At 38.9% G+C, this 13,087-nt stretch overlaps 1 long non-coding RNA gene across 2 annotated transcripts; it reads left to right on the top strand.

The window, feature by feature from the left end:
* Positions 1 to 244: 244 nt before the first annotated feature.
* On the top strand, positions 245 to 2,491 carry LOC125884867 (uncharacterized). Of its 2 annotated transcripts, none has more exons than XR_007448762.1 (3): positions 245 to 622; positions 1,004 to 1,431; positions 2,141 to 2,491. It is a non-coding gene; the product is annotated as an uncharacterized LOC125884867 (long non-coding RNA). The 2 variants fall into 2 exon arrangements; XR_007448761.1 differs by having other exon boundaries at positions 1,004 to 1,575.
* The last annotated feature ends 10,596 nt before the right edge of the window (positions 2,492 to 13,087 follow it).

Below are 13,087 nucleotides of genomic sequence, written 5' to 3'. Positions count from 1 at the left end.
GTCACAGCTCACCTGTCCAGGTAACAACACTTTGTTTTCATCATTACATTACACCAGTCCTTCAAAATAAAACTGAACACTCTCTGTTTACATGATTCGAATAATGACAGTAAGAGCTGTTGACAGGAAGTTAGTAGTGGTAGTATTAGTAGGCCTAGTAGAAGAAGTAATAGAAGTAGTAGCTGTGGGGAAACTTGAAAAATAAACTGGCAGACTTCTTCAATAAACAGACAAAGGATGTTGTTGTATGTTGTATTAATACTTCCAGAACACAAGGTTACTACTAACAAACACTTGTTTATTTATCCTGAAGACAAATAGACGTGTTAGAATCATTAACAACACGAGTCTGTCCTTTAATAAAATGTCCAGGTGGGACTTAAAGGAGCAGCTTCATAGCACCTGTTCAGGTAGAACAACATGTCTTTATGATTGGTTTCAGTAGAGTCCGGGAGGACAGGGACAACTTCAGGATTACATATGTGACATCTGTCCACAGGGGACAGCGTCAGTAGTAAACAGAAGACATCCGACCACATAACCTTAACATGTAGTTTAAGTATCAGCAGTAAAAGTACACAAGTATCCTCAGCCTCATGTAGTTAAAGTATCAGCAGTAAAAGTACACAAGTATCATCGGCCTCATGTAGTTAAAGTGTCTGCAGTAAAAGTACACAAGTATCATTGGCCTCATGTAGTTAAAGTATCTGCAGTAAAAGTACACAAGTATCATCGTCCTCATGTAGTTTAAGTATCAGCAGTAAAAGTACACAAGTATCATCGCCTCATGTAGTTAAAGTATCAGCAGTAAAAGTACACAAGTATCATCGCCTCATGTAGTTAAAGTATCTGCATTAAAGGTACACAAGTATCATCGCCTCATGTAGTTAAAGTATCTGCATTAAAAGTACACAAGTATCCTCAGCTTCATGTAGTTAAAGTATCAGCAGTAAAAGTACACAAGTATCATCGGCCTCATGTAGTTAAAGTGTCTGCATTAAAGGTACACAAGTATCATCGGCCTCATGTAGTTAAAGTATCTGCATTAAAGGTACACAAGTATCATCGCCTCATGTAGTTAAAGTATCAGCAGTAAAAGTACACAAGTATCATTGGCCTCATGTAGTTAAAGTATCTGCATTAAAGGTACACAAGTATCATCGCCTCATGTAGTTAAAGTATCAGCAGTAAAAGTACACAAGTATCATCGCCTCATGTAGTTAAAGTATCAGCAGTAAAAGTACACAAGTATCATCGCCTCATGTAGTTAAAGTATCTGCATTAAAAGTACACAAGTATCCTCAGCTTCATGTAGTTAAAGTATCAGCAGTAAAAGTACACAAGTATCATCGGCCTCATGTAGTTAAAGTGTCTGCAGTAAAAGTACACAAGTATCATCAGCCTCATGTAGTTTAAGTATCAGCAGTAAAAGTACACAAGTATCATCGTCCTCATGTAGTTAAAGTATCAGCAGTAAAAGTACACAAGTATCCTCGGCCTCATGTAGTTAAAGTATCAGGAGTATAAGTACACAAGTATCATCGGCCTCATGTAGTTAAAGTATCAGCAGTAAAAGTACACAAGTATCATCATCCTCATGTAGTTAAAGTATCTGCAGTAAAAGTACACAAGTATCATCGTCCTCATGTAGTTTAAGTATCAGCAGTAAAAGTACACAAGTATCATCATCCTCATGTAGTTAAAGTATCAGCAGTAAAAGTACACAAGTATCATCGTCCTCATGTAGTTAAAGTATCAGCAGTAAAAGTATCATCGTCCTCATGTAGTTAAAGTATCAGCAGTAAAAGTACACAAGTATCATCATCCTCATGTAGTTAAAGTATCAGCAGTAAAAGTACACAAGTATCATCGTCCTCATGTAGTTAAAGTATCAGCAGTAAAAGTACACAAGTATCATCGTCCTCATGTAGTTAAAGTATCAGCAGTAAAAGTACACAAGTATCATCGTCCTCATGTAGTTAAAGTATCTGCATTAAAGGTACACAAGTATCATCCTCATGTAGTTAAAGTATCTGCATTAAAGGTACACAAGTATCATCGTCCTCATGTAGTTAAAGTATCTGCATTAAAGGTACACAAGTATCATCGTCCTCATGTAGTTAAAGTATCTGCATTAAAGGTACACAAGTATCATCGTCCTCATGTAGTTAAAGTATCAGCAGTAAAAGTACACAAGTATCATCGTCCTCATGTAGTTAAAGTATCAGCAGTAAAAGTACACAAGTATCATCGTCCTCATGTAGTTAAAGTATCAGCAGTAAAAGTACACAAGTATCATCGTCCTCATGTAGTTAAAGTATCAGCAGTAAAAGTACACAAGTATCATCGTCCTCATGTAGTTAAAGTATCAGCAGTAAAAGTACACAAGTATCATCGTCCTCATGTAGTTAAAGTATCAGCAGTAAAAGTACACAAGTATCATCGTCCTCATGTAGTTAAAGTATCAGCAGTAAAAGTACACAAGTATCATCGTCCTCATGTAGTTAAAGTATCAGCAGTAAAGGTACACAAGTATCATCGTCCTCATGTAGTTAAAGTATCTGCATTAAAGGTACACAAGTATCATCGTCCTCATGTAGTTAAAGTATCTGCATTAAAGGTACACAAGTATCATCGTCCTCATGTAGTTAAAGTATCAGCAGTAAAAGTACACAAGTATCATCGGCCTCATGTAGTTAAAGTATCAGCAGTTCCATAGAGTGGAATTCATCATATTTCTTTGACTTTTTTTTTATCTGCCCCTCTGTTCTTCCTCTCAGTGTTGTCCTCCTCTTCCTCCGTCCTCTCGTCCCTCTCATGTCTTTATCTCGTTCTTCGATCTCCGCTCACATTAATCGTCCTCTCTTTAAATAGCCTGCTGGATAAACATGGGTCTCACTGCAGCCATTTGTCTTCTTAATGTGTTTCCACTCAGTGTGTGTGTGTCTCAGGCTACACTAAAACTACTCCAGTATTCCCAGTCCTTCCACAAGTCAACATCCCCCAGTTTGACTAATTTTTAACATCTCGTCATGCTCCATGAATTCTTCATGAAAACGTTACCTCCAAGTTTCCTGTAAATGTTCAGCCTGTTCTCATTCTGAAGTCATGGTCGTGCAGCTGGGTCAGTCATTTTGGCAGCAGACAGCTGACGCCAAAATCATCTTTTGTGGCAGTTTGATACGTCGCCGGTCAGCCGGACGGCAGTTGTCCCAGCAGTACCTGTAGGGCGGGGAGGTGGGGAGGTGGACGGATCCAACAAACACCAGACGTTGACCTGGTGTGAGACCGGTATTCGTTTCCTGTGTGAATGTCGAGCCCAACTATGATGTTGTTTTAAACCTCACCATGTACTTCTGCTGACGGCGTTTGTTGCCACATGCTTTTGTTGCCTTGACTTAACCACAGACTTTTGTTGCCTAAACCTATTCCCACAGTTTTGTTGTCGAAACCTACGCCCATGCTGTTGTTGCCTAAACTTAACCATGTTCTTTTGTTGGCATCCTGGCATCAGTTGCCACATTTTTGTTGTTTACACCTAACCACGTACTTTTATATCGCCTTAACATAACCACATGCTTTTGTTGCCAAAACATAACCATGTGCTTCAAGTTCCATTTGAGTTTCAATTAAATCCTCAGGTCCTTTGCCAAGTCCTCTGGTCTACTACAAGTCATCCCCCAAGTCATTCTTGTACTCCAATCCTCAGCAAGACATCTTCTTTTTTTTTTCTTTTTTTTTAGTGCATGTATTTCACACCAGACCACAGCAACCAGACAGAACAAACTACAGACACCAACATACCAATACAGCGGCAGCACAGTTAGAAAACAACAACGCCTGGCCTGAAAAGGGGCTGGACGAAGCATAGCTTTTAAATTTCCATCCCCCATTTACATACATACATAAAGACACATAAAGCCACCATCAAAACATACATAACAAAAAAATAAATGAATAAAAAAAAAAAAACAAGCAAACAAACAAACAAACAAACAAACAAAGACATTGCAAACTCCTTCAACAGTCTTACATTTGTCCTATATTTATTTATTTAATTAATTTAATTTAACCACCCCCATCTTCCCTACTGTATAAATCAAACATCTGTTGTTTAAACTTTCTTTTAAACTCACTTAGGCTTTTACTATTTCTAATGCTTTCGGCCAAACTATTCCACATAATTACTCCACAAACTGAGACACTCATAGATTTAAGGGTTGTTCTTGTGAGCTGCTGTGCCAGTTTATGTTTACCCCGAAGGTCATATCTCTTGGCACTTTCCCTTTCACAGAAAAGTCCTTGGATGATAACAGGTAGTTGATTATGTTTCGCCCTATAGGCAATTTGTACAGTTTTTAATTTAATCAAATCTAGAAATTTCAATGCAGCTGCCCTCAAGAACAAGTCATTAGTATGTTCATTGTACTTTACATTGTAAACGATACGGATTGCTCTTTTCTGTAGGATAATCAGTGGATGCAAATTGGTGTTGTATGTGTTGCCCCAGACCTCCACACAGTAATTCAAATAAGGAAAAACAAAAGCAAAATATAGTGAAAGTAAAGACCGATAATTTAGTATATGCTTGACTCTTCGCATGACACCAACACTCCTTGCAACTTTGGAACAAACATTTTTTATCTGAGGTTTCCAGCACATTTTTTCATGGATTATCACTACAAGGAATGTAGTTTCTTCTACTTTTTCAGTTATTACATTGTCAATTTTAATTTGAACTGGGACATCAGTTTTGTGTTTACCAAATAACATAATCTTTGTTTTATCCATATTTAGAAATAGTTTGTTCAAAGTGAACCAGTTTTTCAACTTGTTAATTTCATAATGTGGTCGTTTCCAGGAGTTGCTGTAAATTTTCGCCGGAGCAAATAATGTTGGTGTCATCAGCAAAGAGTACAAATTTCATCATATTTGATATCAAACAAATATCATTAATATACAATATAAATAAGATGGAGCCCTGCGATAGTCTGGCGACCTGTCCAGGGTATACCCTGCCTCTCGCCCGATGTCAGCTGGGATAGGCTCCAGCCCCCCCGCGACCCTCAAGAGGATGAAGCGGTTAGAAGATGAATGAATGAATGAATAAATAAGATGGGGCCTAATACCGACCCTTGAGGTACACCACAAATTATATCCCTATAGGTTGAAGCATGATTATCTATTTGTACAAATTGCTGTCTCTGATTCAGATAGCTTCTCAGCCATCCAAGAGCAATATCCCTAATACCATATCGCTCTAGCTTGCTTAACAAAATTTTATGATCTATGGTATTGAATGCCTTTTTAAGATCAATGAAAATACCGACTACAAATTTCCTTTTATCAATACAATTTGTTATTTCTTCAACCAAGTCTATTAACGCCAGAGCAGTTGATCTTTTTTTCCTAAATCCATATTGGCAGTCTGAAAATAAGTTATATTTCTCGACAAATACGTTCAACCTATTAACAAAAAGCTTTTCTATAATTTTTGAAAACTGTGAGAGGAGTGAAATGGGCCTGTAATTTGTAAAAAGATGTTTGTCACCTGTTTTGAATAATGGGATTACCTTAGGTGTTTTCATTTTACTTGGAAAAATTCCTGTTTGGAAGGACACATTACAAATATATGTGAATGCTTCCCAGTCTTTTAGTCCCTAAGGAGTTCTTTCCAGCTCCTCTAGTCTCCACAAGTTTGTTCACTCTTCTGCAGATCCCAGTCTTCCACATCAGAAGCCCTTTTCAAGTCCTCAAGTTCTACAGTCCTCTGTACGTCATCCAGCCCTCCAGTTCCCTGTGAGTTATTTTAATCAAATCTTCAAGTCCTTTGCCAAGTCCTCTGGTCAACTCCAAGTCATCTCCCAAGTCATTCTAGTACTCCAGTCCTCTACCTGTCTTTCACTTCCCTAAGAATCCCTTTCAGGTGCCCTAGTCCACAAAATTCCAAGTCTCAAGTTCTTCTCTGCTTTAGTCCCCTCTGAAACTTTCCCTCAGGTCATTCTCCGTACTCTGCGTGTTGCCTTACCAGTCATTAATTTTTCTACAAGTCCTCATTCAAGTCCTCTAGTTCTGAAAGAATCCAGTTCCTAGTGCTTCAGTTGCCTTGGAGTCCATACCTAGGCCCTTTGGTCTCTGACAAAGCTTTCTTCGAGTAGTGCATGTCCTTCTTCAACAAATCTCTCCTCAAGCAGTCTAGTTCCCTTGGAGTCCATATCTTAAGCCCTTTGCTAGTTCCCTTGAAATTGTCCTGCCAGTCCCTCTTTACCCTACCCATTCTCCTCCAAGTCCTCTAGTCCCCAATGAATCTTCCTCCAAGTCCTTCCGGTCTTTTAGTAACTCACCTTCACTCCAACCATACCCTTGTCATTTTAAGTCCCATACAAGCAGTCCCCCCAGCCGATTGGTCGATTTTAGCATCCACTACATCCTCAAGAGTTTCCTAGAGGTCCTCTCGCCTTTAATAGTCCTCCTAGTACCACGGTCCTCTGGGAGCCTTTTTCCATATCCTGTAGTCTGCTTTGAATCCTCCCCCCAATTGTCTGGCTCCCTGGAAGTCCTCCTCCAAGTCATCTAGTCTTCTTTTGGTCTTCATCCAGTTTTTTCTAGTGTCTTTTGTCTCCAAAATCTCCCGAGACCAGCCTACGGTTTCTCTGTAAATCGGGACGCAACTGCTGTTAACACCTGGAATCTGTGATGGTTTGTGACAGCCTCTTAATGAAACCTGTCTCTCACACACACACACACACACACACACACACACACACACACACACACACACACACAGAAGCCATAACATCACCTGTCACCTCACCTGTCTAGGTTATTCTGGCCACGCCCCACTGCTGTCACTCAAATCCCCTCCCAGGTATGTGAAATATGTGGTGTGTGTGTGCACTGGGATGCAGACGGTAACAGTACACACCTGGCAGGGTGCTAATTCATCACAGATTAGTCATCACCTGCCACAGGTGTTAGTCACCTCTGTGCACCGCTCCTCCTCCATTGCTGCACGTTTATATAACTTCATTAGGTTATGTTCCAGTATTATTGTTACATATCAACTCTTTCACTGACAACTATGTGCAACTTTATCACCTCATTAGATACAAAAAAATAAAAAAGATAAACCCTAAGAAAACACGGAGGTCACACTGTGTTGGAAGGGGGTGCCATCTTGTTAAGTATGTGTTGTCTCTCTTACCAAAGTTCAATCTCAGTCCAAAAATGAGATAGTTTACAACTTTGTGTGCAGGTATCTGAGCAGAGGTCAGGTCTGTTGCTAGCTGACACAGCGCGCACCTCACAAAAAAAGTGCTCTTACAAATATATAATAGCCTATATATAATAATATAATATAATTTATAAAGCTAGTTTATGTTTTATGTTAGCAAATAAACACAGCTAAAGCTACCATTATCAACAGTAGCGTCGTGTCGGCTAACATTAGCAAATAAACACAACTAAAGCTACCATTATCAGCAGTAGCCTCGTGTCGGCTAATGTTAGCAAATAAACACAACTAAAGCGGGAACTGCCCATTGGTCCGACAGCCCATTGTTCTGACCATATTAAACCCACTGTTCCGAAGTCCGTTCCGAAATCATCATGATGCCCTGTGGTTAAGGTCTGGTTAGGTTTAGGCACAAAAACCACTTGGTTAGGGTCAGGAAAAGATCATGGTGTGGGTTAAAATGAAAAAGAAAGTGACAAACACATTAGCTGTGAGCCTGCTCCGCCTCAAGCCTTTCCCAGCTGACCCAGAGCCGGTCGCAGCGCACCATCAAGGCAGAAATACGCCCGCCGGGAGCCGTTCAGCACCGCGGACCGTCGGACCAACGGGCTGTCAGACCAATGACATGGACCCACTAAAGCTACCATTATCAACAGTAGCCTTGTGTCATCTCAAGTGTTCCTGTTAGCATGGTTAAACACTAAATTCATGTTTTTATGCTCAGAGCTCCACAGGTCGAGTTTCTTTATTTTCTGTCTGTGAAGATTCTATAAATAAAATATGACACTGTGTTTCTTCATTAACTACAGTCACAATTATTTACACTCCTAAATTTTCTCAGCGATATTATCTGTTAAATAAATGTTCAAATTGTTGCTCCAGCAGCCAATAAAACAGACATTTATGCTTTTATTGCTGAGAATTTCCCCTGAAAGCAAAAGTTAAAAAAAAGACTTTGAAGACAAGAGTGCGATTGATGAGATAAAAATAGGAACCACGCTGAAAAGGAAAATAGGTTAAGAGGAAAACAGAACGTGTTCTGGGCACAGTCATGTGGGCTGTGGGAAGTCAGGATTTATTTGGTCTGATATCATGTGAACACAGACCGGTTGAATTCCCAAACCTCTGCTGAACTCTGCCACAGCGTCACATCCATCAGGAGAGAATCAGCTGCCAACAGGACGCCCAGGCCCCGCCACATTTTATAATCTGAGATAAACAAATTATTTTTCACACAAAACAAAGACCCACTGATTAAAATGTTTCTGTGGGTGGTTTCAGTTTCAGGTCATCTCAAGACAACGACATGTTTGACCTGTTAAAGTAAGAAAATAACTGTTATCATGAGAAGGTTCAGTTTGTTAGCATTCATATGACTAAGTTGTGTATTCTAAAATAAGCTAACGTTAGCAAATGAATTTCAACTCCTATTCAGATAAGTCTCTGATGTTCGCTAACACTAGGTGTTTTATACTGTGATATTTTTTATTTTCTTTTTAAACAATGGGCTGTCGAATGTCCTGCCTGACCATCTTTACATGTTCATTGAATTAAAAACAAATAATACAATGAAAAGCAAAATTTCAATGCTAATATAATTTGTTTGTCTACATTAACTCAACATATATATATGGGTCCTCCGGCAGACGAGGCCTAAGTCAGCCTAACTAGGGGCTGGTACAGGGCAAGCCTGAGCCAGCCCTAACTATAAGCTTTATCAAAGAGGAAAGTCTTAAGTCTAGTCTTAAATGTGGAGACGGTGTCTGCCTCCCGGACCGTAACAGGAAGATGATTCCACAGGAGAGGAGCCTGATAGCTGAAGGCTCTGGCTCCTGATCTACTTTTGGAGACTTTAGGGACCACGAGTAACCCTGCGTTCTCAGAGCGCAGTGTTCTGGTGGGATAATATGGCACTATGAGCTCTCTAAGATATGACGGAGCTTGACCATTTAGAGCTTTATAAGTTAACAGTAGGATTTTAAATTCAATTCTGGATTTTACAGGGAGCCAGTGCAGGGAAGCTAAAACAGGAGAAATATGATCTTGTTTCTTAGTTCCTGTTAGTACACGTGCTGCTGCATTCTGAATTAGCTGGAGAGTTTTTAAGGACTTACTAGAGCTACCTGATAATAGAGAGTTACAATAATCCAGCCTTGAGGTAACAAAAGCGTGGACCAATTTTTCTGCATCTTTTCGGGTCAGGATAGGCCTAATTTTCACAATATTATGCAGATGAAAAAATGCAGTCTGTGAGGTTTGTTTTAAATGAGAATTAAAAGACAAATCTTGATCAAATATTACTCCGAGGTTTCTTACGGTAGTGCTAGAGGCCAGAGCAATGCCATCTAGAGAAACTATGTCATCAGATAAATAGTCTCTGAGTTGTTTGGGGCCAAGAACAATAACTTCAGTTTTGTCTGAATTTAACATCAGGAAATTGGAGCTCATCCAGGTTTTTATGTCTTTAAGGCAGTTATGGAGTTTAGTTAATTGATTAGTTTCTTCTGGCTTCATAGATAAATACAACTGAGTATCATCCGCGTAACAATGGAAATTTATAGAGTGATTTCTAATGATGTTACCTAAAGGAAGCATATCTAGAGTAAATAGGATTGGTCCGAGCACAGAACCTTGCGGAACTCCAAAACAAACTTTAGTACGTAAGGATGCTTCATTATGAACGTCAACAAACTGAAAACGATCAGATAAATAAGATTGAAACCAGCTTAGTGCAGAACCTTTTAGGCCAATTAAGTGTTCCAGTCTCTGTAGCAGAATCAAGTGTCTGTGTCTTTACTTATCAATATTTCATTGTATTTATTATCAAATTGAGATTGCCGGGCTCAACAGCTCAACTCTGTTATGTGAATTGAGGTTAGTAAACAGGTATTTATGAAAAAAAACAACAGTAGTGTTGCATAATATTACAATTTTTTGATGTCCTAAATGTCATATGGTGCTACTGTTTTAGCTAGATTTGGAATTATGGCTAATGTTAGCCAAAAAGCGATACTTCCCAGCTCCTCCTGGAGGACCCAGAGATGTTCCCAGACCAGATGAGATCTATAATCCCTCCAGTGTGTTCTGGGTCTGCCCCGGGGCCTCCTACCAGCTGGACCAGGAGGATCCTGATCAGATGTTGAACCACCTCAACATGAAGGAGCAGCGGCTCTACTCCGAGCTCCCTCCAGATGTCTGACTCCTCCCCCTATCTCTAAGGCTGAGCCCAGACACCCTACAGAGGAAACTCATTTCAGACGCTTGTATCTGTGACCTCATTCTTTCAGTCACTACCCAGAGCTCATGACCATAGGTGAGGGCTGGGACGCAGATGGACCAGGAAATAGAGAGCTTCAACTTCCTGCTCAGCTCCCTCTTCACCACGACAGAGTGAAGTTTTTGTCAATATTGTGATAACAATATGAGGTTAATGTTTGTTGAACTGCGTATACAATTTACTGGTTATGGTTATTTACTGGTTAATAAGAAATAATATTAAAGTCTGATCAACATTAAACATTGATGCATATTTTATAGTCAATATATAGTCGATGGTCAAATTTTAGTATTTAAAAATAATAATAATAATTAGTTAATTAGTTAATTAATTAATAATAATATTTAGAATAAGTGATTTTAAACAAGGGACATCTCATTAATAAGGTTGCAAGATTTGAATAACTTTTAAAATCCTGTTCACACAAGATATCATATGATCAAAATTATTTGAGGTACTTCTTTAAAAAAAAAAAAAAATAGAGCTAAAAGGCACCCATCTCAGAGAATCACCCGCTTAAGCTGAAATAGCAAAAAGTGTAATGTTTGGTGATTAGCTGCTAAAGTTAGCATTCAGCCACATATCTACGTTGATCACATAGATGATTTTAGGCTAAAATCAGATAACACAATCAAACACTTTGTTGCTTACTGCTAACATTAGCTGAGATAGGTAATAGTGTGCTACTTAGTAATTAGCCAATTTCTGCAAAATTAGCATTCAGCCACAAATAACATTATTTCTACATATTTGTAGGGTAATATTAGCATTCAGCTATACACGACTTTAGGGTGCTATTTGGTAATTTGCCAGTATCTGCTAAATTAGCATTGAACTATATATGACTTATTTCTGTGTATTTGTAGGCTAAAAATAGCTTATATAAATAACAGTGTGATATTTGGTAATTAGTGGCTAAAGATAGCATTCAGCCATATATAAATTTAAGACCATGTTGTAGTTATTGTTAAGCTAGCATTAGCTGAATATTCAATATATTGAGCTAATGCTACCATCAGCTGTATTAGCTAAAACTATGAATGCTCAAGTTAACATGCTAACATTAGCTGACATGGTTAATAGTTTGCTACTTGGTAATTGTTAAATCGTTAAATTAGCATTCAGCCATATATAGTTTGATTTATGAAGGCTATTTTTTGGCAGGCTAATACTAACTTACGTAATAGTGAGATATTTGGTAATTAGCGGCTAAGGTTTGCATGCAGCCATATATGACTTTAGGCCCATGTTTATTGTTAAGCTAACATTAGCTGAATATTGCTACAGCTAATGCTATCATCAGTAGTGTTAGCTCATGTTGGCTACCGTTAGCAATCAAAACAGAGTCTTTTAAGTTTAGCTACATTTTATATTCAACCATACCAGGTAGACGAGGAACAGCCTGCTAACGGGTTTTTCAAATTGGCGGCTGGTTCCTCTTGTACTGCGAGGGTGGGAGCTCGTTGTCATGGAAGCGCTATTTTCACAGAACTAAGAAAAGGTTCCTCCGCTCTGAAAACACCTGCTGACATGCTGTGGTTAGCTTATTAGGCAATCAGTCAAAGGTGTGTGTGTGTTTGCAGTCCGACCAGCTCTGCTGCAGTTTTGGCAATGACTTGTATTTATCTAATCACACACACACACACACACACACACACACACATACACACACACCTGACAGATCACTAAAAAGAAACTCAGTGATATTTTTAGCAACATCGATACAAAATCGTTAAAAGGAACCATAATTACAGTGAGATGAAATATCTGAGAGGTCAGATGTGTGTTGTTTTTGTGTGTGTGTGTGTGTGTGTGTGTGTGTATCGTCATAGCGAAAAGGAAACCTCCGATTTTAACACAAAACCATGCGGCAGGCGCCAAAGTCAACAGAGGTGCTATGTGGTTAAACTGTCAGAGACACGCAGCTGCTGCACACAGCACCGCAGAGCGTTGTTATGTAACGAGGCCGCGTTTCATCAAGTCAATGTTCATTGAGCCAAACGTGTCCACGGAACAGTCAGTGATGTCGTATCAGATCACCTGCTGTTACCACGGTAACCACAGGGGTCAGCAAATTCACCAGGGGTCTTTCAAATTACAAAGATTTACCAGAACTCATTTTCTGTAACCACAACATCCCCTTATCTTAGCTGAATGGTAAAAATCTTCTGGCATTCAATGTTAAAAAACTCTCTGGCATTGAATGTGAAAAAACTTTCTAGTATTAAATGTTAAACTGTCTTGCAGTGAGCATAAAAAAATCCTGGCAATGAATGTTAAAAACTTTGAAACACTAAATGTTAACAAAAAAAACCTAATGGCATTAAACGCTAATCTTTCTGGCATTTAGTGTTTAGGCTTTCTGACACTAAATGATACAATCCTACCTGGCACTGAACGTTAAAAAAAACTTTACGGCATTAAACATAAAAAAAAACTTGCTGGCAGTTAACATTGAAAAAAAAAATCCTGACATTGAAAGTTAAAAAACTCTCTGGCACAAAATGTTAAAACTTTCTGACACTGAAAGTTAAACCCTCTGGCACTGAATGTAAAAAACCTTTTGGCACTGAATG

This window comes from Epinephelus fuscoguttatus, linkage group LG24, assembly GCF_011397635.1.
Source record: "Epinephelus fuscoguttatus linkage group LG24, E.fuscoguttatus.final_Chr_v1".
Taxonomy (NCBI): Eukaryota; Metazoa; Chordata; class Actinopteri; order Perciformes; family Serranidae; genus Epinephelus; species Epinephelus fuscoguttatus.
The sequence above is the reverse complement of the archived record's forward strand: the minus strand, read 5'-3'. Positions and strand labels throughout refer to the sequence as shown.